General features: G+C 40.7%; 1 long non-coding RNA gene across 1 annotated transcript; it reads right to left on the reverse strand.

Annotated features, from left to right (window-relative positions):
* Positions 1 to 604: 604 nt before the first annotated feature.
* LOC309870183 lies at positions 605 to 26257 on the reverse strand. Its single transcript, XR_014314533.1, has 2 exons — positions 26040 to 26257; positions 605 to 2508 (listed from the first exon to the last, which is right to left on the reverse strand). It is a non-coding gene; the product is annotated as an uncharacterized lncRNA (long non-coding RNA).
* Positions 26258 to 26554: the final 297 nt, after the last annotated feature.

Genomic DNA, 26554 nt, shown 5'->3' on the forward strand with positions numbered 1-26554 from the left:
GAAACAAGCACAGGGCATATGAAAGAGCGTGGGAGGAAGAGTCAAGCCCTGATTCTGCTTTGTAACTTTGTGAATCGTGCACGTTCTGGGTCTTAATTTTATGGAACTGGGTCATCCCTGAGGTCCTAAGCAGCTTGTACAAATTGGACAGCCTTATGTTTGATGGAAGACTGGAGATTCAAACTCAGGAATCTGATAATGTGAGCCTTCCTCTCCCTGCCTTGTCTCAGCTGATTGAAAAGATTTAGGTGCTAGAAAGTTTAAACTTAGATGCAAAGGACAGGTGGTTGAACCCTCTAGATAAAATGATGGGTTGCTTCACCGTGGAGGTTGTGTCAAATGTAATGTGTACATAGCTATCTTTCCTCAATACTTTCAAGGCAATTGTGCAATTCAAAGCCTGCCTCTGTCTGACTTGGATGCTTTGGGTACCGGCTATATTAATTTCTTCATTTCAGTTTTGTAATCTGTGGTGAAAGAATGGAGTAAATTAACTGAAAGGAGAGGCAGGATTATAGAGAGGAAAGAGATCTGGGTTCCAATCCTGACTTGACCAGTAAGTTACTCTGTAATTTGGGACAAAGTTTTCTCCCTTTGGATCCTCTAGGTTGCCTGAATCAGATAATATAAGGTTTGAGGTGGTGATAATTCCATGGTATTGAGGCCTGCAGAGTCTAAGTAAGAGAATTCAAGGAGCTCACACTCAAGAAAATGTCTTGTGCTATAGGCTCCACACCGTTTTGCACAAATGACCTACTGACCTCTAGCCAGAAGACTAGAAGCCCAAGGAAGGCATCTAGATTAGTGTGGGGAAAGGAGACTGTGGATTTCCAGACCATGGGAATTTAAAGCACTCCTATTTTTTTTTTTTTTAATTCTTCGCCTGATTAGAGTTCCATTTCTGTCCCCCCACCCCCACCTCTTAGCAAAAAGAAAAAGTACAGAAGAAAAAATAAAATATAAATTCAAGAGTAGAACAGTGACGCGCAGGAAGAGAAGCCTGGACGTGTGCCTCCCCCTCCAGGAGGGACTCCAACCTCTGCCCATGTCCCTGTTTTCTGTCCGGTGGTGGTTCCATTTGATAGCCAGGGCCCTGGGTTGAGCCTCTTTCATTCCCATATGCCTCTTGGTGATGGAGGTCCTGGTTCTTGTCCAACTAGGTGAGACTTTGGTCCACATTTGGCTTACTTTGCAAATGTTTCTCTAAACATTTTAAGATGCACCCAGAGAAACATACTCAATGGCCAGGCTGGAGAAAGACCTAGAAACCCTGCTACATGAAGAACTGTTGAAGGAATGGATAATATTTAGCCTAGAGGGGGGAAATGATCATTACCAGCAAATATTTGAGAAGTTGTAATGATCAGGATGAAGTAGATATATTTTATGAAGTATTCTGGCATTTGGCGGTACACTGGAACAGATAAATTGAAAGCTATTCAAATCCCAGAATCCTATTCTTTCCATTTCTAATTCTACATCTACCATTTTTTTTTTTATTTCTAATAAGAAACAAGAAAGCCCTTCTTATATAAATGGCACCTAGGAAAGAGATAAAGGTAAATCATGGTCCCCATCAAAGTCCTGGCAGCAGAGAGCCACACTCAGTAACTGAAGAAGTTTAAACAAAGGGACTATTTTCTTTTTTAAGATTTATTTATTTATTTATTTGACAGACAGAGATCACAAGTAGGCAGAGAGGCAGACAGAGAGGGAAGCGGGCTCCCTGCTGAGCAGAGAGCCCGATGCAGGGCTCAATCCCAGGACCCTGAGGCTTAACCCACTGAGCCACCCAGGTGCCCCAACAAAGGGACTATTTAAAAAGGCTTGGGGTAGGGGTGCCTCACTGGCTCAGTCAGTAGAACATGTGACCCTTGACTTTGGGGTCTTAAGTTCAAGCCCCACATTGGGTATAGAGCTTACTTAAAAAGAAAGAAAGAAAGAAAGAAAGAAAGAAAGAAAGAAAGAAAGAAAGAAAGAAAGAAAGAAAGAAAGAAAGAAAGAAAGAGTAAGCTAAAAGAAACTTGGGAAAGGTTAAAGTGTATCTATAAAAGGTAGGACAGTAACTTGGGGCTAGCCACACTGTTGGGGCTACAATGTTTCCAACCTTACACCTGACTGGAATCCCAGTATGTCTTCTCTATAAGAAAGGCCCCCAGAAGGGCCACAGTGATCACAGTGATCAGCCCACAGTGATCCTGTGAGTCATTGGGAGGGGGTGGGGAAGAGGCTCATCGACAACTCAGTGTTCTTCTTCTCCCATTCTCTACTCTCCTGTTGATGCCTCCCATTGGATAAACTCAGTTGGAAGTCAGAAGACAAAGGAGCCCATTTCTCTGGTCTTCGGTTCACTTCCAACAGCCGGGATCAGGTGGCGAAGGGTCGAGAGTGGATGCGAAGGGACAAATGGGGACGATCCGGAGGGGCACAGGAAGCAAGAGCGGATGTCATTTGTCCACCGGCGATTGTTAGTTGGAATTGGGAAATAAGCCCGGGCATGTGTGAAACCTGTGGAGGGAGAGGAAGGGCAACGTCAGATAGGAGAACACAACAGACAAAAGAGAACAATCACAAGAGGAAGTTCTAGTATTTAAGGGTTTGGAGAATTTGTGGAAATGTTCTGACACTTTCTTGATGATAATAACCACTGAGGATTTCTTGAGAAAAACACAGAATGTGGTTCCATTCCAGATTTTCTGAATAAAGTTCTGCAGGGGTGAGATCCCAAATCTTTTATTTTCCACAAGAGGGGCTCCAGGGTATTCTTTTAAAGTTGTGTCAGTTTGAAAACACAGATGTGGTCCCAGGCTATGATGGGAACATTAGGAATTAGAAAATTCCCGTTGCCACCCAGACCGATGGGTGGGTCTGGGTGCTGACATAGGGTCCATGTGCCCCTCATAACGTATGCAATAGATGTGAGAACAGGAACTAAGATTTGGGTGTCCCGGCTCTTAGATTGATAGAATAGACATGCCTCACGACTTCAGACCTAACCCAGTTTAAATGCTTCTTAAATTGCACAGAATGTCAGAGAGTTTAGAATGTAAGTGTTAGACTGAAGCAGTTCCAAGAAATGTAGAACCAAACAGGCACCATGACTCCCAGGTGAACCTCTTGCCATTGTCTCGAGTGGTGGTCACCCTTCCTCTGTAGCCTATGTCTCTCCCTGTCCTCATCTTCCTCCTTTGACTGAAATGGGGGGGGGGGGATGAGGGGGAAGGAGAGAGCTTTGTCCCAGCAGGGGAGACAGTGTCCTTCCTTCCTTCTCCACCCCTTTTCTATTTGTTCACATTATTGGATAGAAGTTGGGGTTGGTGGTGTTGGTGACATAAGCACCAACCCTCATTCTAGAGTTTAGGAGATTACCATCGGAGCAGAAAATCACGTGTAAGGAGAAAATTCTCCTCCAGAGGGCCCCACCGCAGCTAAACAAATGCAGCTGTTATTAAACAATTGAAACTGTGCAGTTTGCCTCTATTTTTTTTTTCCTTTGCACAATGAGAAAAACAAGAATCACCATAAACTGAGGAAAGGAAGGAAAGTATTTTCTCAACAACTAAAGAAGTGAGGGGAAAACACACATAGAGAAAGATAATCAGTTAGACTAAGATTCTGCACAAGAGGAAAACCAGTCACTCGAGACTGATCAGCACAGCAGCTAATATTATGACAACTGAGCAAATATAACCCTGCATTGTTTTAAAGAGAGAAACCGAAAAGGACTTATATTTTAGAAGAGGCCAGAGGGAAAGGCATAGGCCACCAAAATTGCGTGCTTGTATAAAATAGCATAATGCTTTCTGCAACTCCAAATGAGTTATTTGACTCTCCTCTTACTTTTTAAGGGCAGAGTCAGACTGATGGAAACTCGAGTTTAAAACAAGAATCGTAAACTTAAAACATAAATCCACATCAGTCTCACCATGCCTTTACAGCCAAACAATCAGGAGGGGTGAGTTCTGCCCGGCTGTGTTGCCTACGATCTGCTGGACATCTTGGGCTCAGTGTTTGAAAATAGAGCAAAGATATTGGACTAAATACCAAAGGAGGCAAGGTTCCTTGCAGTATATAATTCTAGAAACCAAATAGACCTGAGCACATTTCAACCATGAAAAACCATTCTCTTTCTGGCCAGAAGATCTAAGGCACTGAGTCCCCAGTTCTTTTCACGTATAATACTACCACCTGCTGTAATGAACGAGCACCTCATGGACCCTTGGAAGACCATCTCTATCAGAAAACTTGTAAATCCATGGAGCTCGTTCTGAATTTGTCCCCATTCACTGACCTGTTTCAGTTGTTGTACTCCATGGGTATTTATGTGTATTAAGTGCATGCTTATTTGTGCCTCAAGATAAACATTAGAAGAATATACACGGGAACAAGGTAAATCTCATTTTCACCCACTGCCCTCTGTCTCCCGCCCATTCTCAGGCAATCCCTGTTACTAGTCTGGTGTGAATACGGCCAGAGATGATCTTACGTGCATGCATCTTTCCCTTTGCATGACGATCACGTACCGTAGTCACTGTTCCATACCTGCTTGGTCACCTTCTTATTCTCCTTCTTTTCTTTTCTTTTTTTTTTTTTTAAGAGTTTTTTATTTATTTGACAGACAGAGATCACAAGTAGGCAGAGAGGCTGGAAGAGAAGGGGAAGCAGGTTCCCTGCTGAGCAGAGAGCCTGATGCGGGGCTCCAGCCCAGGACCCTGAGATCATGACCTGAGCCGAAGGCAGAGCCTTTAACACACTGAGCCACCCAGGTGCCCCGCTTGGTCACCTTCTTATGCGGGGGATTGCCCCATGTCTGTACATTTTTATGTTCTCTCTCTCTATATATAAAATCTATCTATCTGAATAGATATCTATCTATCCATCTACCTATCTATATACACACACTTTTCCTAACACTCTTGTCTACATATAATATTACTAAATTTTTATTTTGCCTGAGATTGAGCAGGTTTTCATGTTTTAAAATCACATTTATGAAAAAATCAATTTTACATCTTTATGAATTGCCTTCTTATATGCTTTGCCTATTCTCTGATAAGATGTTTGATCTTTGTACTGAACTGTAAAATACTCATCTCTAGCTAACTGTCAATCTCTCTATCTGGCTGAAAGAAAATACTTGTTTTTTATGTGTAGTAATTTTCTTTTCCTATTTGGTTTCTTAGTTTTTTATATTCATTTATATTATTTTTTTATCATGTAGGTGTTTTAGATTTTATGTAGTCATATTTATAAATTTTAATGACTTCTGTGTATTTTTGTTTTACTTAGGTTTTCCCCTTCCAAATTTGAAAAAAAAAAAAAAGCTTTTACATTTTCTCCCAATTTTTCTTTCATTTCTTTCCTTTAAATCTCAGATTCATTTGAAAGTTATTGTTGCAGAGAATATTTTTCCCAGGTAAAGAGCTATATATCCCAAGAGAATTTATTTATTTCACAATCTGTGTTCCCACTACTTTATTGAATCTCTACGTTCATCACAGTGGCTCTATTTCTGTCATTTTACACTGATCTGTCCATTTTTAAACAGATACCAGCTTCAGACTATGTCGTAAGATCTGACAAAACTTTCATTGTCTCAGTATGATTATTTGTTATACATTTTCTGGATATTATTGTATATTTATTTTTTCATTTATAATTTAAAAATCAGCTTGTCTAGCTCCTCCCACTCTCATCCTGCACATGAACCCTCTGAAAAATTATCTTGGAATTATTTTTATTGTGGCTTTAAAAAAACGTGAAATATACTCTCTTAAATTTTTATGTACAATATTGTTAACTATAAGCACAATGTTGTACAGCAGATCCCTAGAAACATCTCACCTTGTATGACTGAAACTATACCTATTAACTAACAACTTCCCATTCTCCCCAGCGCCTGGTAACCTCCATTCTATTTAATATAAATGGAATCATGCAGTATTTGTCTTTCTGTGACTGACATATTTGACTTACCATAATATCCTCAAATTTTATCCATGTTGTAGCATATGACAATATTGTCTTCTTTTTCATGACTGAATAATATTTCATTGGATGTATCTGCTCTGTTTTCTTCATTCATCTATCAATGGACATTTAGCTTGTTTCTACCTTCTAGCTATTTTGAATAATGCTGCAAATAAACATGGGGGTGCAAATATCTCTTTGAGATCCTGATTCAAATATTTGGGGTATATACCCAGATGTGGAATTGCTGGATCCAGTGATAGGTCCATTTTCTTTTTTTATTTTTTGAGGAACTGTTATAGGGTTTTCCATAGGAGATGGACCATTTTACATTCCAACAAAAGTGCACGAGGCTTCCAATTTCTCTACAACCTTGCCAACACTGATTTTCTGTTTTATTTTGTTTTACTTGGTTGTTTATTTTTTTTAATGGTTATTCTAACAGGTATGAAGTAATCTCATTTGTGTGTTTTGAAGAGACTGTCTTTTCCGCGTTGTGAAGCATGACACCCTTATTGATCATTTGACTGTATATGTATGAGTTTACATTTTACATTCTAGTCTGTTCCATTGATCTATATGTCTGTGGTTATGCCAGTACTACACTGTTTTGATAATTGTGGCTTTGAAATATGTTTTCAAATCGGGAAGTCTGGGGTCTCCAGCTTTGCCCTTTTTTAAGATAATTTTGGCTATTTGGGGACTTTTGTGATTCTTTATGAATTTGGGGTTATTTTTTATATTTCTGTCAAAAAGACTATTGAGATTTTCATAAAGATTGTATTGAATTTATAGGTTGCTTTGCATACTACATACCTTTTAACAATATTAAGTTTTCTAATCCATGAACATAGGATATTTTATTTTTTTTTCCCATTCAGTCACTCTATGTCTTTAGGCTGGAGAATTCAATCCACTTTCATTATTGATAAGGAAGGACTTATTATTGCTTTTTTATTAAATGTTTTTTGTCTGTCTTGTATCTTTTTTGTTCCTATCTTCCTCTCTTGCTGTCTTCTTTTGTATTTCATCAATTTTACGTAGTCATATGCTTTGATTCCTTTCTCATTTTCTTCTGCCCATCATCTATAGGTAATTTTTTTTCTAGTTAGTATGTTATTTTCATAAAGCATCTTATCATGATAACAATGTATTTTAAGCTGATAAAAATTTCAATGGTATACAAATACTCTACACTTTTGCTCTTCTTTTCTAGGTTATTGGTGTCACAAATTACATCTTTTTATATTATGGATCCTTGAATATATTTTTATAGTTATAGTTTCTTTCTGCTTTTGTTTTTTAACTTCTAAACTAGAATGAAGGTGGTTAACATAGGGCACCTGGGTGACTCAGTTGCGTAAGCAGTAAGCATCTGCCTTTGGCTCAGGTCATGATCTTCATGATGCCAGAGTCCTGGGATTGAGTCCACATGGAGCTCCCTGCTCAGTGAGGAGTCTGCTTTTCCCTCTACCCTTCTCCCCCTGCTTGTGATCTCTCTCTCTTCAAATAAAGTCTTTTTTAAAAAGTGATTAACATACCACTATTACAATATTACAATATTACAATATTCTTTGTCTATATATTTACTATTACCAATAAGCTTTATATTTTTTTATGCTTCTGTGTGGCTGTTTAGTGTCTTTTTGTTCTCAAGTGAAGGACTTCCTTTATTATTTCTTGAAAGGTATTATGTCTGTTTACAAAATGTTGGACCAAAAATAGTGCTGAACTTGAGTAGACTAAGTTATTTTTTGAAAATGAGATGACGTTTGCCAAAAGAATACATCTGTATCTATATATCTATATCTATATATGTATATATCTTTTTATTTTCCAATCCCCTCAACTTGAGATAATGTTTTTGACCTCAATGATGTCATGGTAGAAAGTTGTAAGATGCAAGCAAGGACGGGAGGAATCAGAACCGGAAACAGAAGCAAGTAGTATGCTTTGGTTCTATCAATTCAATAAACCCGTTTCTTGACAATTTTGGAGACTTATTATGGGTAAGACCCAAAGCTCTGGAACCACAGAGATAAATGGGTTGCCTCTCCAAATGCACTTTCTCATCTATAAAGAAGAGAAAATTGCATTTGATGGAAGTGTTTTTTCGATGGGATATTTGATGGGAGTGTTTTTTTGAAGGTCATATGAGATAAGAGTGTAGTATTGAGCTCATAGTAAATGTTCAGTGATCACAGTATGATTGTTATTGTCTTTGTTATTATTATTATGAATCTCTTGCTCTTAAGGTGCTTATCGCTTAGCACAGGGACAAAGTTCGATAGGAGATCACACCAAAGGGAGTCATCAGCTATACGAGTACTGGGAGATTATGTGTATGAAGCGGGTGAGAAGTGAAGTTAGGAAGAGTAGTAATTTGGGTGAATATGCCATTGCTCTTCATTTCCGTCATCTTCTGGATGAATTATTACAACAACCTTCAAATAATCCTTCGGTTCTCACCCCTCCCAGCTCATCCTTTAGACTGCAGCTGTAGTGTCTTTTCCCCCAAAATTTAGCACGTAAACTCTGTGAGGACAGTGACCTTGAAGTATTATTCTCAGCTGTGTTCTCAGTGACTGGCATGAAGTCAGACAGACAGTCAGCATTCGATAGATATTTGTTGAATTAATGAATAAATAATGAACTAAAATACTCTGGCCCTAACATTCCTATCTTAGCCCAAAGGCAGTCTCTTTCACATTCACCTTGTATCCATGAGAGGTCACCTGGCAAAAGTGACAAAATACTATGCTGACCTAGATGTCTGTAGGATCAATGTTGTAAATTCAGCTGAAACTTCTACATACACTGTCTCTCTTCCTAAAAATCAAGAAACTTCTTGAGAAATTTCAATTAAAGGCATATCTACTAGCACCTTGCTTGCATATCCTTCACTGGCTTAGCAGAATTCTATTGATCTATGCTTTTAAACACCTCCGTAGAGTAAATGAACATATTGTTTTCTATTAAAGACCACAATGTTTTGGAGCACATTAGCTTTCAGTTTTGGCTCTATTATTAGCTCTATTTTTAACTCTATTTAATATTCCATCTGTGGTAGAGGGAAGGGCATTGGGTATAATTAATTGTGGAGTTAACTCACCAAATTTCTGGTTTTGGCCTTTATGTATCTATTGCTCAACATTTTTACTAATACTCTCAAACATTCTTAAGAAAACATTGTGGTGGCCAATTTTGTCTCCCATTTAAGTGTCTGATATGACCAATTATGCTCAATTATTCTCATTATCTGCCCTTTGAAGTGGGATGTCTCATCTTACATATGATGTCCAGAAACAGTGAATAACGTCCACTAGAATCACAGAAAATCTAAGAGTGGGTTTTGAGTGAAGACCTGGGAGCTGATAACTCCTGGTTTGATGTTAGTTCCTGTTATGGATTTTCCCATGTTCTTCATAACAAACATGGACAGAGAAAATGTATATATTTATATACACACTATATAAGCACATGTACATATACTGTACCTATAATACCCGTATGTGTGTGTGTGTGTGTGTGTTCAGATGAAGCAATAGAAAATTGTCATACACATGAAAGAAGAAATGGATATTTATATAATATTTCCTATGTATCTGATGATTTAGATTACCTCCTTTTAGTCCTGAGAATAACAACACAATACATGTCTTGTTAGTAGCATATGACACTATAAGAGAGTAAATCTAGCATGCTTAAAATAGCAGAACTGTGATTGAGATGCTGGAGTTAACAAATTGAAAAGCTCTTTTCTTTACACCTACTATTAGCACAGGATGAAAAGGGACTTAAACTACATTGAACATTCAAGTATAAATGACCAGTGCCCTGGTAGTTTGGAGGTATTCTTGGAATAAGATATATATGGCCTCAGTTAGAACATACTCAGTTATGTGGGGGACCTGGGTGGCTCAGGTGGCTGAGCCTGAACTGCTGATTTCAGTTCAGGTATTGATCTCGGAGTTGCGGGATCGAGGCCCACACTGGGCTCCGGGCTCAGGGACTGGCATGAAGTCGGGCGAGTTGGCTTGAGGTTATCTCTCTCTGCCTCTCCCCCCCTTGTGCTTTTGCTCTCTCCAAAATAAATAAATAAATCTTTAAAAAAAAGAGAGAACATATTCAATGATGTGATGACATTTCTGCTTGAAATCTGGAGACATTTACACAAGTTTAATGAACATTTTCATGATCAACTATTTTTTAAAACTGTGTTTTATGGGTTGAATTTTACTCCCCCCAAAAGATAGGTGAGAGTCCTAATTCTCAGTACCTCTGAATGTGACCTTACTTGAAAATAGGGTCTTTGTAGATGTAATCGATATAAGATGAGATAATATTGAAGTAAGGTGGGTCCATAGCCCAACATGACCACTGTCCTTCTAAGAGAAGGGAATTTTGGTCACAGACACTGACACACAGGGAGGATGGCCATGTATAGACGAATATGGAGATTGAAGGTAGGCTGCCATAAACCAAGAGACACCTGGGACTATCAGAAGCTGGATTAGACAAGGAAAGATCCTTCCCTGGAGGCTTTGCAGGGAGAATGGCCTAGCCAGCACCTTCATTTCAGATATGAGACTTCAGAATTGTGAAAGAAAAGATTCCCAATAAGTTATCCTGTTTGTGATACTTTGCTATGGCCGCCCTAATGGCCTTGTTATAGTTTTGTAGTAGGAAATTAATACACTCTGTTAGGTCTTAAAAAGGGATACAAAAGCTAATGATTTATTCATTAACCATTATTTTAAAGATTTATTTATTTATTTTAGAGAGAGACTGCATACCTGAGTGAGGGGAGGGGCAGAGAGAGAGAGAGAGGGAATCTCAAGCAGACTCCACATTGATCACAGAGCCCGATGCATGGCTTGGTCCCAAGACCCCGTGATCCTGACTTAAGCCAAAATCAAGAGTCAAACGCCTAACCAACTGTGCCATGCAGGCACTCCATCATTTCTCAAATATTTTGAGCACCGATTTGTGCCAAGTACTCTTGCACAGGCATAATCTGTGCTTCTGACATAATAAAGAGCAAAACCAGACATGATCCTTGCCTTTGTGACACTTACACTCTAGTTGGGGAGAAATATAATAAACCAGATGACATACAGAAAAACAATTTCAACTGTGGCCTGGTTTATGATCATCTGTGCTGCATAAAACTGTAAGTGTATTTAATGGAGAAATAGCCAGGTAAGGCAGCCAGAGTAGACATTCTCGAAGAAATGACAACTGAAGTGAGTGAGATGTGAAGGAAAAAATCTCATCATCTAGATGATGGGGTATAAAGATGTGGGGAAAGATACCAGGCAGAGGGTAGAGCACATTTCAAGGCCCAGGGAGGAGTGAGCCTGGAAGTTCAAGGAATTGAGCAAAGACTGTGAAAAGAGGAGTATAGGGAGAATGCAGGAGAAACACACTACAGGACAAGACTGGAGAGACAGCGGGAGTCAGACCACGTGTCTTGTATGCCATGCCAAGAATTAGACCTTTATTCACCCATTCTAAGAGAACATTAGAGAAAGCAAGGGGTTCAAGGTTACCCCAAAGAAAAGAGCTAGTGGCTGATGGTGTGCTTGTACCAGATTATGTCCTGGGTTCTTCCCACCCAGATTACCCAGTGTCCTGGAACCCAGGCAAGAGAGGCTATAGTCAGGGACGGTGTCCCTGAAATCTGGGAGAAGCACTGAGAACACAATGGAGCAGGAGGATATTCAAAGCCTTAGTAACTGTCTCTTCAGCGGTTCAGAGTGTTCTAGAAACACTATGCAAGAGCAGCACCAGCAGCATCTGCATCTTTGGCAGCCAGCATTGCCCCCAAAAAGCCTGAGCAAGAAAAAGAGAAAATAGCGAAGAAATCGTGATGGCCGATTTTACGTATCAACTGAGCAAGGCTATCGTGCATACTTATTCAATCAAACATGAGCTAATAGGCTAGGCAGATAACTCTGTAATTGTGATTAAGGTCTACATTTGATCGATTAAAATAAAGGAGATTATCCACCAGGACCTGGGTGAGCCTGATGTAGTCAGTTGTAGGCCTTGAGAGCAGAACTGATGTTTCTCTGTAGGAGAGTTCGGCCTGTGGATGACAGCACCCATTTCTGCTTCAGAGTTCCCAGCCCGCCTTAATATTTCAGGCTTGCCTAGCCAGCCCCCACAGCCACATACAACAATTTCTTTCTTTCTTTCTTTCTTTTTTTTTTTAAAGATTTTTAATTTTATTCATTTGACAGACAGAAATCACAAGTAGGCAGAGAGGCAGGTGTGGGGGCGGGGAGCACGCTCCCCGCTGAGCAGAGAGCCCGATGCGGGGGCTCGATCCCAGGACCCTGGGATCATGACCTGAGCCAAAGGCAGAGGCTTTAACCCACTGAGCCACCCAGGCGCCCCTACAACAATTTCTTAATTAGAATGTCTTATGTTTCTAACCTACTCATTCTGTTTCTCTGGCAGAAAAGGCTGACCGGTGCAGAAGGGAAGGTGCTAAGAGGTTTGGCTGATGAAACTCCTGCCAGAGATCTCAGAAGTAACTGGAGAGGTTAGGGTAGTGAGTAGCAGATTGAATTTCCCACAGTGGGAGTGGAAGTCCAAACCAGAGGTACACAGTTTGGGGATTGTTATTTCGAAAATTATGTTAACGTTCAGACCGTCAAAGACCTGCTCTAATGTAGCTCCTCACTATGGGAGAGGTTTAGTGATGCTGGAAGTGATGAGGGGAGGGTGCCCGTCTCTGAATGGTATTTATGGCGTGATTGAGCCTTTCCTCAAAATCTTGCTCTTAGTTCTTTGTGCTTTGTAATTTCTACCAGCAAGAGAATTAAAAAAGAAAGCACACTCTTTGTAGAACTGGACTTAGACTGCCATCTAGTGGATATTTAGCTTCATAGTCTAGTGTCAGCAAATGCATAAATGGGCACAAATATTCTTAGGAAATGTTAAACAGGCAACAGACTTTGCATTATTCACTGCATTACCTCATCTTACAAAAGGACAACATGAGGCATAGAGCATGAAATGACGGGTCACCCTTATTTTTTGGTGAGCCATTTTGATACATAAGCGGCGTGCTCAGCCCAAGCTCAGGAGGAGGTAAGAGGCACAGGTTAAAGGCACAGGTTGGACAGAGATGAGATCTGGGGTGTAAATAAAGATAGGATGAGGTTCAGAAATGGCCGAGGCTGAGAGATGGTTCTTTGCACATTATTTTATTACAAAATTACTGTTATAAAATCAGTGTAAAAATACATACTCAATAAAATTAAAAACTTGTTATCAATAGCAAGATGCCCATCATACCCTTTCTGTTCTCCCTGTCTTTTTAAAGAGAATTTATCCATTTATTTGACATTTGAGAGAGAGAGAGAGATCACAGAGGCAGAGAGGCAGGCAGAGGGCGAGGGGCAAGCAGGCTCCCTGCTGAGCAGAGAGCCCATGTGGATGTGGGGCTCAATCCCAGGACCCTGAGATCATGACCTGAGCTGAAGGCACTGAGCAACCCACACGCCCTGTTCTCCACTTTCTATGGGTAATTCTTCACCTGTTTCTCTTATTTTTATCTTCTCATGGTTAACAGTAAAACTTTAAATTATAAGTTTATATCTTTATTTAAACAATATTTGCAGAGTCCTTGCTATAAAAGATGAGACACTAACTTATATCATTGGTTACTTCCCTATGCAGTCTCATTCCCTCAGTTCAGTACTTACATTTTTAGATCTTCAATTCATTATCACTATACTTTCATCGATACAGTTTGAGTGACATTTCTTCTATCAGCTTTCATCATTATCTTGAATCTTTACTTATTTAAGATGAGGCGATGAGTGCCTTCACCCCTTTCTCCAACTTTCTTTCCTCCTTTCCACATTCTGTCGGCCACAACTTTTCTTTTACATTCTCAGGACTTTTAGTATGAACATTCCGTTCACTAGCCTTACGAAACCTTCTATATTTTCCTGTTAATTGACCCTAAAAACAAGACTAATCGACAGCAGTCGCATTATTATGACTATATAGTTTTTTTCTCCCGCAAAGTAAGGCCAAGTAGTATGCTTAATAAACATTTCTTCTCTATTCGTTCAGTATCTACGTTTCTGGACTGCTCAGTGGAACATCTTTCCAACAACAAAAAAGAAGTCTTGGGGCACCTGGGTGGCTTGGCTGGGTAGGTGTCTCTTTTTTTGTTTTTTGGTTTTTTTTAAGATTTTATTTATTTATTTGACAGACAGAGATCACAAGTAGGCAGAGAGGCAGGCAGAGAGAGGAGGAAGCAGGCTCCCTGCTGAGCAGAAAGCCCGATTCGGGGCTCCATGAGGGGCTCCATGTGGGGCTCAATCCCAAGACCCTGGGATCATGACCCCAGCCGAAGGCAGAGGCTTAGCCCACTGAGCCACACAGGTGCCCCTGGTTAGGTGTCTCTTGATCTCAGAGTCCTGAGTTCAAGCCCCACGCTGGGCTAAGCCCTCTGTGGGGAGCCCACAGGAAAAAAAAAAAAAAAAAAGGAAGAAAGAAAGAAAGAAAAAAGAAAAAGAAAGGAAGAAAGAAAAAGGAAAAGAAAGAGGACTCTCTCCCCTAAATGTCATGCATTACTCAAAGTCTGGTAAAGTCTTTGTTTATTTCTTTCTTGTTTTTCCAATTATCTTTTTTATTTGCTTGTTCTTTTTTTGACAGAAAACTGTATGTCTTTGTCATACTCTTACAGCTTAACTAGCTTAATGATTATTTTGTATAATGGACCAAGTCCTCTGACTACTTCCTCACCGGATGTCTGACCTACTGGGACTCATCTGGACTGGCCGTTTTCCAAGCTTGTAGCATAGCTGTGTTGTCCCAAACAACAGATTAAATTCCAGATCAGACTTGTGTTTTCCTTCCTGGAAACATTTGTGGTTTTTTTTTTTTTTTTTTTAAATCATTGGTGCTCTTAAATTTATAAGGATTTTTCATTTAGTCTACTCAACAACCAGGAACGGACTCTTTCTCTGTTGAAAACGTTTTTTTCTCAATTTGGGGGATTTTCTGCCCCCTGCTGTTTCTTTGATAATCTTCTTCCCCCCCCATTTTCTCAGCTCTCTTTCTCTCTGAGATTCAAAGTCCTCTTCTGTTTTCTCTCATATTGTATTTCTGCTTACATTTTTGCTTACATTTTTGGATATTTTTGTCCTTTATTTTTCCTATCATTTTATTGTGTTTTGTTGTTGTTGTTTTGCTTTTTGTTAGTTTGTTTTTCTCTCCTATTTTTAATCTCTTTACCGGTCTCTGCTGCTTCTTCCCATCCCGTTCACGGATATCAAATCTTTTTGTACACCAGGGCTCTGTTTTATCCCCTTCGTGATTTTGTTGTTGTTGTTGATCTTTTTTTTTTCTTTATGCTGCTGGGCTTTTTTCCCCCTCACATATCGGGTCACTTAAGATTTGTTTCTTCATATATAAGAACGAAGGATGGGAATTGGTAAAAGCATCTATTGTTATTTTGGTTTCCAATACTGGCTCTCAGATAGCGGCTCCACTGAGTGGAAATTCTGAGAGGGAGTTCTGTTTACAAAGGCAGACGCTGGGTTTTCCAGAAGCTGTGCAGGGGGCTCTCAGGTGCACTTTCTCCAAAAGTGAGAGCAAGGAGACTTTACTGTGGGTGCTGACTTCACACTAGAAGTCTTAGCTTCCCAGACAGCTTGCAGACGTCAGCAGTAAACCTGTCTGTTTCCAGGTTCCTGACCAATCCCTCAACCTGAGCCCCACTGAGATTCTGGTTGGCAGAGGGTGGCAGAGGGTATCCCCCACCCCAGGTTCATTCCAGGGTATGACTTCTTTTTGCTCTAGTCCCTCAGCAAACTCCCACCCATGTTCTGTTTTCTAGGGATTTCTTGAAAGCTCTCATCTATTGGTCATTCTTGCTTCTATCCCTGCTGCTTTCTTGACTTCGTGTGTGTGTGTGTGTGTGTGTGTGTGTGTTTCTGAAATATTTCAGTCTGTTCTGGAGATATGGGAGATAAAGGCATGTGTTCTTGAACAGTTTGATTCCCTTTGATTTTTATTATCTATCTATCTATCAGAGAGAAAGAGAATACCCAGGGGGAGCACAGGCAGAGGGAGAAGCAGGCTCCCCATTGAGCAAGGAGCCTGATGCAGGACTCGATCCCAGGACCCTGGAATCAGGACCTGAGCTAGAGGCAGATGTTTAACTGCCTGAACCACCCAGGTGTCCCTGATTCCCTCTGGTGTTAAAATGTTCTATTTTACTAGTGCTAGTGTGTGCTTTCCTGATTTTTAATAAAATCAAAACAATAAAATGCTCTTCCCTGCATTTGTTTATGATATTGGTTTCAGGACAGAGGAATTATTTCACCACTATTTTGTTGAGTAAGGATTTCCAAAGAAACTTGGGAAATAGTCTCTGTTCTTTCCAATTAATAAACCAAGGACAGGCTGAGGGCCTCTGTGTGTTCTGAAACACGAAATGCACTTTGGTACATAAAAATATAGCAGATTGTTGCTGCCTTCTAGGAATATAAATGGTAATGGCAGGGACAAAGCTTTCCAGGAAAACAAGAATCCAAAAAAAAAAAAAAAAAAGAGATTATATAATTAAATCCCAAATTGTATGAAATAAGCCGAATGTCTTTTAAGCTCTTTCAGCCCGAGTGAGAGCTGTGAAGACTGGAGACAGTATGGACGTCTCCCTAGAGGAGCAGGGAGATGAGCCGGCATGAGTGGGACCACAGTCGGAGGAAAGGTGGGCGGATGGGAATGGTCAAGGCACAGTCGGGAGGACCCAGTGAAGGTCACCCTGTTCTGGTCTAATGAATGAGGCAAAACCCAATCGAATGTGTGGAATCACTTCTTTAGTCAATAAACATTAATTAAGCATCTCCTGTGCAAGCGAGGTATTGTGTTGGGCACTGGATGGGTCTAGCAGGGAAAGCAATCCTTTCCCCTTTCTGTTTATATAAATAGATGCAGTTGATAGAAGCGTGAACACAGACATAAAGACAGCTCCCATTAGGTCGTTCAGTCTCCTCATTTGTAAAACAAAGACGTTAGACTCTCTATGCTTCCTTTCAAGGATTATAACTTGTTATTCAAGAATCATAGTGAGAAGTGCTTAGAGTGGTTGACTTATTCTATTTCAGATCTAGGAGCTCTCAGATTGCTGCGGCTGCATGGCAAGAATAGATTATTAATATTCATTAGTTTTTGAAAGACAGATATTAGTGGATAGAAATATAATGATTGAAGTTTTCACCACTGTAATTGGTTTTGTAACATTGTAACAAGGTATTAAAGCACTTCCTACTAAGACAGTCTTACCGTGAAAATACAGAGGGACTGTGGATTTTGGACAGGGTGAAACTTACTGTTTGCTGATCAAACAGATGCAAAGGTCCCTGGGAAACAGGAAAGGGAGGGAAATCCCCCCCAGTTTAATGACCATTCTCTACAGTGGGAAGGAGCTTAATAAGGGACTTCAACATCTATTCCAGAAAAACAAAGAAGTACATGTCTAAATCTTTTTTTTTTTTTTAGTTTTCCAGCAGGATAGGTTAATTCTTAGTGTGTGCCCAGGAGGGAAATTGTCTGAAGACTGTAGAGAACCCTGAAAAAATATACGTTGGTTTCTAACACTTCACTCTTTAAGATCCAAGTTACTCTGAATACATTTAGAGTCCCCATCCCCACAACATGCTTATCAGAGAAACTATATTCTGGAATCGGGTAACTTTAACACCTGAGATTTATTGATTAGCTGCAAGTAAACAGGAAATCTGTTGGCTTAAACCTTTTTTTTAAAAACCTTTGCTTTTTTTTTTTTTTAATCACGAGAAAGGAGATCAAAAGTGTGTAGGTGCTAGAGACAATTCAATTGCTCAAAGATGTCAGGGTTGCTAAAACATGTCATAGGAGGTACCTCTGGGTTTCCAGGTCCTTTTTTTTTTTTTTTTCATTAACTACAAGATGTTTTAGCACCAGTCATCACATCCTTGTTCACGAGAAGATGAAGGAGATAGGAGAAGAGGCTAAAATAGCCGGAGAGTACAACACCTATTCTGGTCCGCACTCCAGCACACCCCTGCTTTGAGATCAGAACTGTATGACATGGTTACCTCTAAGCAAAGGAGGCCAGAAAGAGTCCCAGGTTTGTACAAAGAAACCATAAGGATGAAGGGGGTGGGGAATGGCTTTTGGGGAGTCAGTCATCAAAGTCTGCCCAATTATGTCATAAAATCAGCGTCATACTCTGAACAAATAAATGCTTCCTATTACAGATTTTCCCCGCAGCTGTTTGCCAAGATCACCTATTGATTGATATTCGTCTGTTTCTCTATTCAATAAATGTATTCCTCTGAGTCAGGCGCTAGGCACAGTGTTCAGTAAATAACACACACAGTGTGTGTGTGTATGTGTGTGTGTGTGTGTGTCTTCCCTCGGGGATCTTCCAGATGAGACAGATAAACTAGAACTGAAGGGAGAACACTTAAATCAGCTTGAAGTTGGAAGGCACTGGGAGGAGGGGTTGTGTGCCAGCCACTGTCTTAAGTCTGGGAAACACAAACACACACACACAAAAAACCCTCTCAGTCCACTGGAAAGAAACAGATAAGTGGGAAAAGGGATCAGATAGAGGCTCCTGTCACCTTAGTTCTTCCATTATTTAGGCCTATGGGACAAAGGAATCATTGGCTTTCTTATCCATTTTATTTTGTTTTGTTTATTTTATTTTATTCCATTAATTTTACTTGTTCGAGAGAGTGAGAGAGAAAACGAGTTGGGTGGGGGAGCAGCAGGGGGCAGGGACAGAGAGAATCTCAAGCAGGCTGCATGCCCAGCATGGAGGGTGACACACGGCTCCATCCCAGGACCCTGAGATCATGACCTGTGCAAAATCAAGAGTTGACGCTTAAATGACCGAGCTACCCAGATGCTCCTTCTTATCCATTTTAAAATAGAATCTCAGACGTTCTGTAGATCTAACATCTTGTACACCCAATGCTTAGGCCCTTAGAAACAATATTCTGTCTAAGCTCTACAGGCCTGCCCTAGGTTTTCTGGTAAACATACACATACACGCACACATATACTTTTCTCTACCTTTCTCCCCGTTCTATGACCTGAACACCTCTTAACCTCTTTCTTCACTCCATGTCTTCTTTCCCTTTTGTATCTTCCTTCTCTCAATAGTTGCCTTAAACTCATGAAGGAGTTTCATGAACCTTCAGCTAAAGAATGCACACCTCAATCTGATATTCAGTCAATATGACTGGATGGCTTCTCCAGATATTGATATTTCCATAACACAGGTACGTAACTCCTGTCCTGATCTCCTCACATGATCCCTCCACCCCTGCTCCTTAGCCTCTTCGCTACACAGTCAGAAAGCAATGGGTTAATACCTAACACTGTGTGAGGCCTGTAGGACCTCATTCTATTACCCATACCTTTTTGGTTCTGAAAGATGTTTAGTATCTCTTCTGAGGTATTCAGTAGAGTATAAAGTCTGTAAAACTCAATGTCTTCAGAGGCCAGTAGGTGATGGAAGTGGGTGCAGCAGGTTGAGTGGGACTAGAGGTCATGAGGTTGTGCCCCAGGACAGCATGCTCACATTGGAGGTCATCTTCAAGGACGGCCACAGGAAATCGAGTGCTAGTGTTACCAGATTCTCAGAGAAGAGGAGTCAGAATATGGGTGTTAGTGTCAGATGTGAGAAGGAATAGGTTGAGAAGAGTTTTTTAATCCCTCTGGAAATAAAATTTATGTTTATAGCACTTTAAATAGTTAGCATATGGGCCATCTGGATGGCTCAATCAGTTAGATGTCTGCCTTCAGCTCAGGTCATGATCCCAGGTCCCTGGGATCGAGCCATGCATTGGGCTCCCTGCTCCATGGGGAGCCTGCTTCTCCCTCTCCCTCTTGTTTGTGCTCTCTCTCATAAAAATAAACTTAAAAATTCTTTAAAATAAACAGTTAGAATATATAACCAGCAGATGTTTTATAGAGTTTAAATTAATTGAGGACCAGTAACTGTATACTGGAATCTTAGTTACTTTTCCTCACATAAGCTACCATAACACACACACACACACACACACGTACACAGATTTGATCAATATTCTCCATATTTTCATAGTCATGGTGCCTAGAGGAAGCAAAACAAAACATCTGTAATATTTATTTTGCCCAGAGTAATAATATAACTGAGCTAGAATAACCATCTTACATTACTTTTAGGGAGGCAACTCACTGTACACTAAGCTACCAACAGGTGATTTGCCACCGAAGCTTTAAAGAAAGTTCCTGAAACATCTCTGGGTGTTAATTCTCCTGCATAAGCTGTGCAGGAGCTAAATCTCTTGGAGAGGATCGTGTCAGGCACTGGGGGGTATTTGTGGGGCACTAAAACATCCTCCAAGAGAGTGTCCCTGCGTCCACCCACACTGTGCGGGCTTGAGCTGGCATGTGCGTCTTTGGCTTTTTCCAGGAGGCAGCAAAGCTTAGGTCTTGTTGTTTTATCAGAGATGTGTTGTCTGCCCGAAGGCTTCATACGAGCTACTGAGAGCAGGAATGATCGCTTAGGAGAGAGAGAAAGTTAATGTAACATGCCAGTCCAGGGGCACTGGAGGGATGAGTTATTTTTATAAAATATTTCATGTGTTCATCACATAACAAAAGGAAGTGGATTGAAGACCCCTTTCCCCCATGGTCCTAGCACTATGGCCATTGGTTATGTGTATGCTGTCCATCTACCCCATTGGAACTTGAGCTCCCCCGGGACAGGGAATCTGTCTGTCTTACTCACTGTTACAACGATCTCAGAACCTTGAAAAGTGCCTAGAAATGGACATCTAATAAATACTTCTTGTTGAATAAATACATGAAGAAGTGAATGGGATGATTATTTGTGTGCATGGATGGCCGGGAAGATCAACATGGCGTGAGCAACGGCTTCCCTACTTTAGACACAGCAATGTTTTTTGTTTTTTGTTTTTTGGGGTTTTGTTTGTTTGTTTGTTTTTCACAGATTTGATTTATTTATTTGTTAGAGAGGGAGAGAGAGCACAAGCATGGGGGGCAGCAGCTAAAGGGAGAAGCAGGGTCCCCACTGAGCAAGGACCCTGATACGGTACCTGATCCCAGGATCATGACCTGAGCTGAAGGCAGATTCTTAACCGCCTGAGCCACCAGGCATCCCTCAATGCTGTTCTTTGTTTACAAACTTCAGGTGCCCATGGAAGCCATTGGTGTGATTTGCGACTGCCTCAATTTACGTGAAAAGGTTGCTAAGAAGATACTGTGTTGATTCATGAAGGTAGGCTCTATCCCAGATCCAGCTTTCTATCCTCAGCTTTGTGATGCCGGCTAGAGAGGCTGGGAAACACAGTTGGGGCTGCCTGGAGAAGGAGGCCCTGGGGCAGATAGAAGGAGATAGAAAGAGAAAAGTTCCTGTTCCTGTGAACTGCACACCCAGCAGCCCCTGCTCTCTCGGCAGCAGTCACTGCGGCATTCCCTTCTCCAGCTCGCTCTACACTCCCCCTACCTCTGCAAAGCTGTGAGGACCAGCCAAGCAGTGCCTTCTCTGCAGAGGCCTGGTGAGCTCCAAGGGCCCTTTCTCTATCCCTGTGTTCTTCCCTCTACTGCACTTTCCCTACGGTGGTTCTAACTTCTGGAAGTTTTCTCTGTATCCCCTACCTCAATATCTCCTTTCTGCACTTTCCACCCTCTAACATTTATTTAGGAAATTCCTTAATTGATTATAATTAATTTATACTATTTCTGTCTGTTAAATAATTAGTATGTTTTCCAGTTTCCTACCCTTTAATGGACAAAGAGATGGATTATGTTATTTATCCTAAAGCTACGTGTGTTTCTACAAACTCTATATTTTATTTATTTTTTAAAAGACTTTCTTTATTTGAGAGAGAGAGAGAGAGAGAGCACTCACATGGGGACAGGGGGCAGGGAGGGTGGTTGAGGCCCAGAGAGGGGAGGAGAGTGACAAACAGACTCCTCACTGAGTGCAGAGCCTGACACAACTGGTCCCAGGACCCTGAGATCGTAACCCAAGCCCAAATCAAGAGTCGACCACCAACCAAGCCACCCAGGTCCCCTGACGAACTCTGTATCTTAAAGCTCTAACAATTAACCACAAACTTGCAGAACTTTTAAAAATTCAATTTAATTATAATTGCAGGATTTGTTTTAATTCAAAAATATTTTTCTGATGATGGTTATTTAACTACATAAAATACATGGAAGCATGTACACAATATAAATGCCATCATTCTATTTATCCATTTTAACATATTTCAGTTGGATCAACATATATTTTACTCTTAAGAACAGCTTTTTTAAAAAGTACACCATTAAAAAAAATTATGAATGGTCCATAAATTCTGACATCATCATCATATCTTTCCACGATATAGGAGGGGAGAAGAACTTCCTATGGGTTCATAATCCTAACCCCAGACCGGAAGTTTTTCTTTTTTTCTTTTTTTTTTCAGATTGAACAATTGGAGTGATTTTCAGAAGGGTCTAATCACCACAGACCTCTTGCTTGTTCCTGCTAGAGCCAGTTCATGGCTAGAAGGATGCAGGTACATAGAATTTGAGAAGCCAGTTCTAGGAAACCATCCTTTCCTGCTGGGTCAGAGTCACAGCAGCTCCCGAACAGCTCAATAGGACCCCTGGAAGGGGGCCAGCATAGGGACAGAAAATGCCTTCTACAGTGGCTGAAATTCTGTGTCATCTCACAGTTACACCCACAGTAGGCTTTGTGCCTTAGAATTGTCACCTAAGGTCCAGCAGCCCCTGGGCTTGGCTAATAACAGCATTTCCTTATATTCTGCAATGTTTACCTTTTTTTGCAGTGGGAAGGTTCCAGCCATCAGTAGAGAGAATGGCTTGACCTGTGGAGAGGGTATAAAGCATTCCTCTCTCTCTCTTTCTCCAATTTCTATGGCTTCCTTCTGCCGACCGAGTGCCTCTTAGATACAAAGCATAACTGTAGGCACTTTTCATACATTTTCTCTCTTGGTTCTCCACAAACCTGTGTTGTAAATGTTATGATGGCAGAATTTATCATAATTCTTGAGCCCAGAATTTAATTCCCAACAAGTAGAAAGTGGTGGAGCTAGTCCTCGGTCAAATCTAAGTCTAAAATCTGCCATTGTGCCTTTTTATTTTCCCTCCTTTCACCAGCACAGATAGTGTGCCTTTGCATGTCATCTAGTGGGGGCTTTTCCCCTAGGTTTTATTAATGAAGACCACAGAGGACTTATGTCTCTCATGACTTCTTTTTTTAGTTGCATTATTTTTCCATTTCAAAAGCAGATATTATGCCATTTCTTACATTTTTCAATAAATTATATGGCATCTGTATTGGTCTAAGGATGTCCCTCTGAGTTTCAGATATGAAGCTATTGATAACTCAAAATTCCTTCTTTAATTTTAACATCACGTTGGTCCTTAGAACTTGAGGTTTCACATTTGCTCTGTGAATAGTTTTCCAGCGGAAGATGGCGGCCTCCTTTCCTGTTCTTCTAAAATTATGTAATTCGGGGGTATTTTCTTTAGCAAACATTGAACGAATATTTAGTATATGTTTGATGCTACAGTGCGATTCTTACCGCAAAATGACCTAAAATGGGCAATGCTGAATAGCCCAATTTATAAATAAGAGACACCGAAGCTTAGAAGATAATTGTTCAGTGTCACCAACTAGACTACTAGATGGTGGGGCAGTTCCTCAAATGCAAATCTACCCAAAGCCCAAAGCCCGTTCCCTGAAGCACTAAAATCTATGAGCCTCCGTGTCCGCGGCATCATACCACAGCTCAAAACTTGAGTCAGAGCCGTGGCTGACAGAGCGCATGCGTGATGCCAGGTGGCCCTGTTAGTTCACTCCGGAGCCGAGGGTACGGTGGGATGCCCATAGAACAATGATCCAGCTCTGTCGTGCCTATTTCTGTCACCCCAACTTGAGGAGTGACGGGCCTGAAGACGTCTTTTTCACTGTTTTCATTCCAGCATTTGGCATAGCAAGGAGCACGGAACTGGGGTTTAACAAATATTTATTAAATAAATGGATGGATGATGCTAGGCTTGCCAAACATATGCTCGACTTCGCCTTCCCCGCCTGTATCCACCTGGGAGAATTTCCATCTGCTTCGGCCACCATCGCATCTTCATAAATAAACACGGAGTCTTTGTCAAGTTGCTAATGGATATTTGTTGGTGACAAAGCTGATTAAGGGATGGGGAGAAATTACTTCTCTGATTATCTACAGGAACAATGAGAAATGTTTTCCAGTGGACATTTCTATGACAATGCATTTTACTGAGAGTATATTGGCTGTGTCTTTTTTTGTGGCAAGTGGCATAAATCCAAGTGACACTAGCTTAGCAAAGAGCAATATTCATAAATTTTAATGTATTGCTGGGAAATGGAGTGTCGAAGTTGGCTTCAGACCCCGATGGACCACAGAGCTATACAGTCTTGTTTAGATTTCTCCCTAATCGCCCTTCCTTTCTATTTATTTATTTATTTATTTATTTATAACCATGCTTTACTTATTTAATAAATTTTTATATATAATGTTATTTAATAAGTTTATATATAATAATTTTTTAATAATCAGGGCATATCTCTGATTCTGACTTCATTCTACAAAAAAACACTCCACATTCGGCTGAAGAGGAAAACCAGGAGAGAAGGACCGAAGGACTGTAATTCAAAAGTTCTTAGGGGCACTTGGGTGGCTCAGTGGATTGAGGTCTCTGCCCTCAGCTTGGGTCGTGATCTCAGGGTCCTGGGATCGAGCCCTGCATCAGGCTCTCTGCCCAGCGGGGAGCCTGCTTCCCCCTCTCTTTGCCTGCCTCTCTGCCTACTTGTGATCTCTGTCTGTCAAATTAGAAAAAAAAAAAAAAAGTTCTTAGAGTTCTTCCAGAAGAATCAGTGTCATCTGGAAGCTGGTTGGAAATGCAACTTCTCGGGTCCTATCCCAAGTCCCGTTGACTATGAAACTCTGAGAACAGGGATCAGTACTCTGGGCTTTAACAAGCCCTCCAAGCCATTGTGATACACACTAAAATTTGAGAACCACTGGAGTAAAAGATGGAAACAGACTCATGAAATAAATAAGCTCCACCCAGTGACCTTTCCATGTACAGAAGTGGAGGAACATGGAGATAGCCCCAGAGGAGAAATGTATGCCTGGAGGTCATCTGCAGTATAAGTCACTCACTTGAGAAGAGCTTAGTTAATCCAACTTATTTACCTTTGTTCCTATTTGGAAGAGTTTTCAAGAAGAGAAGGATTTGGTGAAAGCTTATTAATGGATAATATTTCGGTAAATTCCAAAGACTTAGGAAAGACTTAGGAAAAAACTGGAGGACAGTGGGGTCTGTGCTCCACCCAAGAAAGGCATTCAGAGTCAAAATCCCCGACATCCCCCAAATCCCGACATCCCACAACTTTGGGAACTCTGTAGCTTCTGATTTTATTTTTTGTTAAAAAAAATTTTTAGCACCGTTCTTTAACTGTACGGTAATTAGTAATAAAATCATTGGATAAAAAAGCATTGTTTGTTAATTTGGGGAGAAAGCACAAAGAGGAAAAGGTCAGGGAGAATTATGATTCCCTCTGAAACCAGTCTTGAGGAAAAAGCATCCAACTAGATGAAAACAGAAGCCCCAGCTCAGAGGAGAGGAAAATGACCTAAATTTATTCTGCTTCCAACAATAGAGGGCCCCCAAGGACTACAGAGGGTTCCCACGGACCTCTGTTCCCTTTGAAGTAGTAAGAGGCCACTTTGAAATGCTGTGTTCTGTGCTCTTGGCCCCCCTTATCTGCAGGGAATTCATGCCAAGACCCCCACCCGGTGCCTAAAACCATGGAGAGTACGGAACCTTAGATACACGAGGTTTTTTCCTAGACATACACAACTGAGGCACAGTAAGAAAGTAACAACAATAACAAATAAATAGAACAAGTATAACAATATACTGATAAAAATTATGTGAATGTGGATGCTGCCTCTTTCGAAATGTCTTCCTGTACTCACCATTCTTGTGATGCCGTGAGCTGACGCCAAGGCTGCTGTGATGAGATGAAGTGAGGTGAGTGACAGAGGCGGTGGGAGCAGCCTTGGGCTACTCTTGACCTTCAGAAGGAGGCTCATCTGCTTCCCGCACCATGACTGACCGCAGTTAACTGAAATTCTGGAAAGCAAAATCATGGATAAGGAGAAATGACTGTATGATCTTTCTGTTTGGACTATAATTGTTTTTACTCTCCTTTGCTCCTTTTATTTATTTATTTTTTATTTTTAAGAGATTTTCCCTCTGACAGGGCTACTTAGAATCATCCTATCTGGGGCTGTCGTAGAAAGAAGGTTGTCAGAATGCCTCTTCAGGTCAGTAAAATCGGTGGCGGCCGCTTGGCAGTTCCTGAGCTAAAATTAAGATAGCAAGAGTGAAGAGAGAGCTAAATAATAATTCTAAATAATGTAATAATTCAAAATTGAATCATCCTAATCATTAGTGTAAATAAAATAGTTCTGAATAGTAACAATAGTAA

The sequence above is a fragment of the Mustela nivalis genome (genome assembly GCF_964662115.1).
Source record: "Mustela nivalis genome assembly, chromosome: 7".
Taxonomy (NCBI): domain Eukaryota; kingdom Metazoa; phylum Chordata; class Mammalia; order Carnivora; family Mustelidae; genus Mustela; species Mustela nivalis.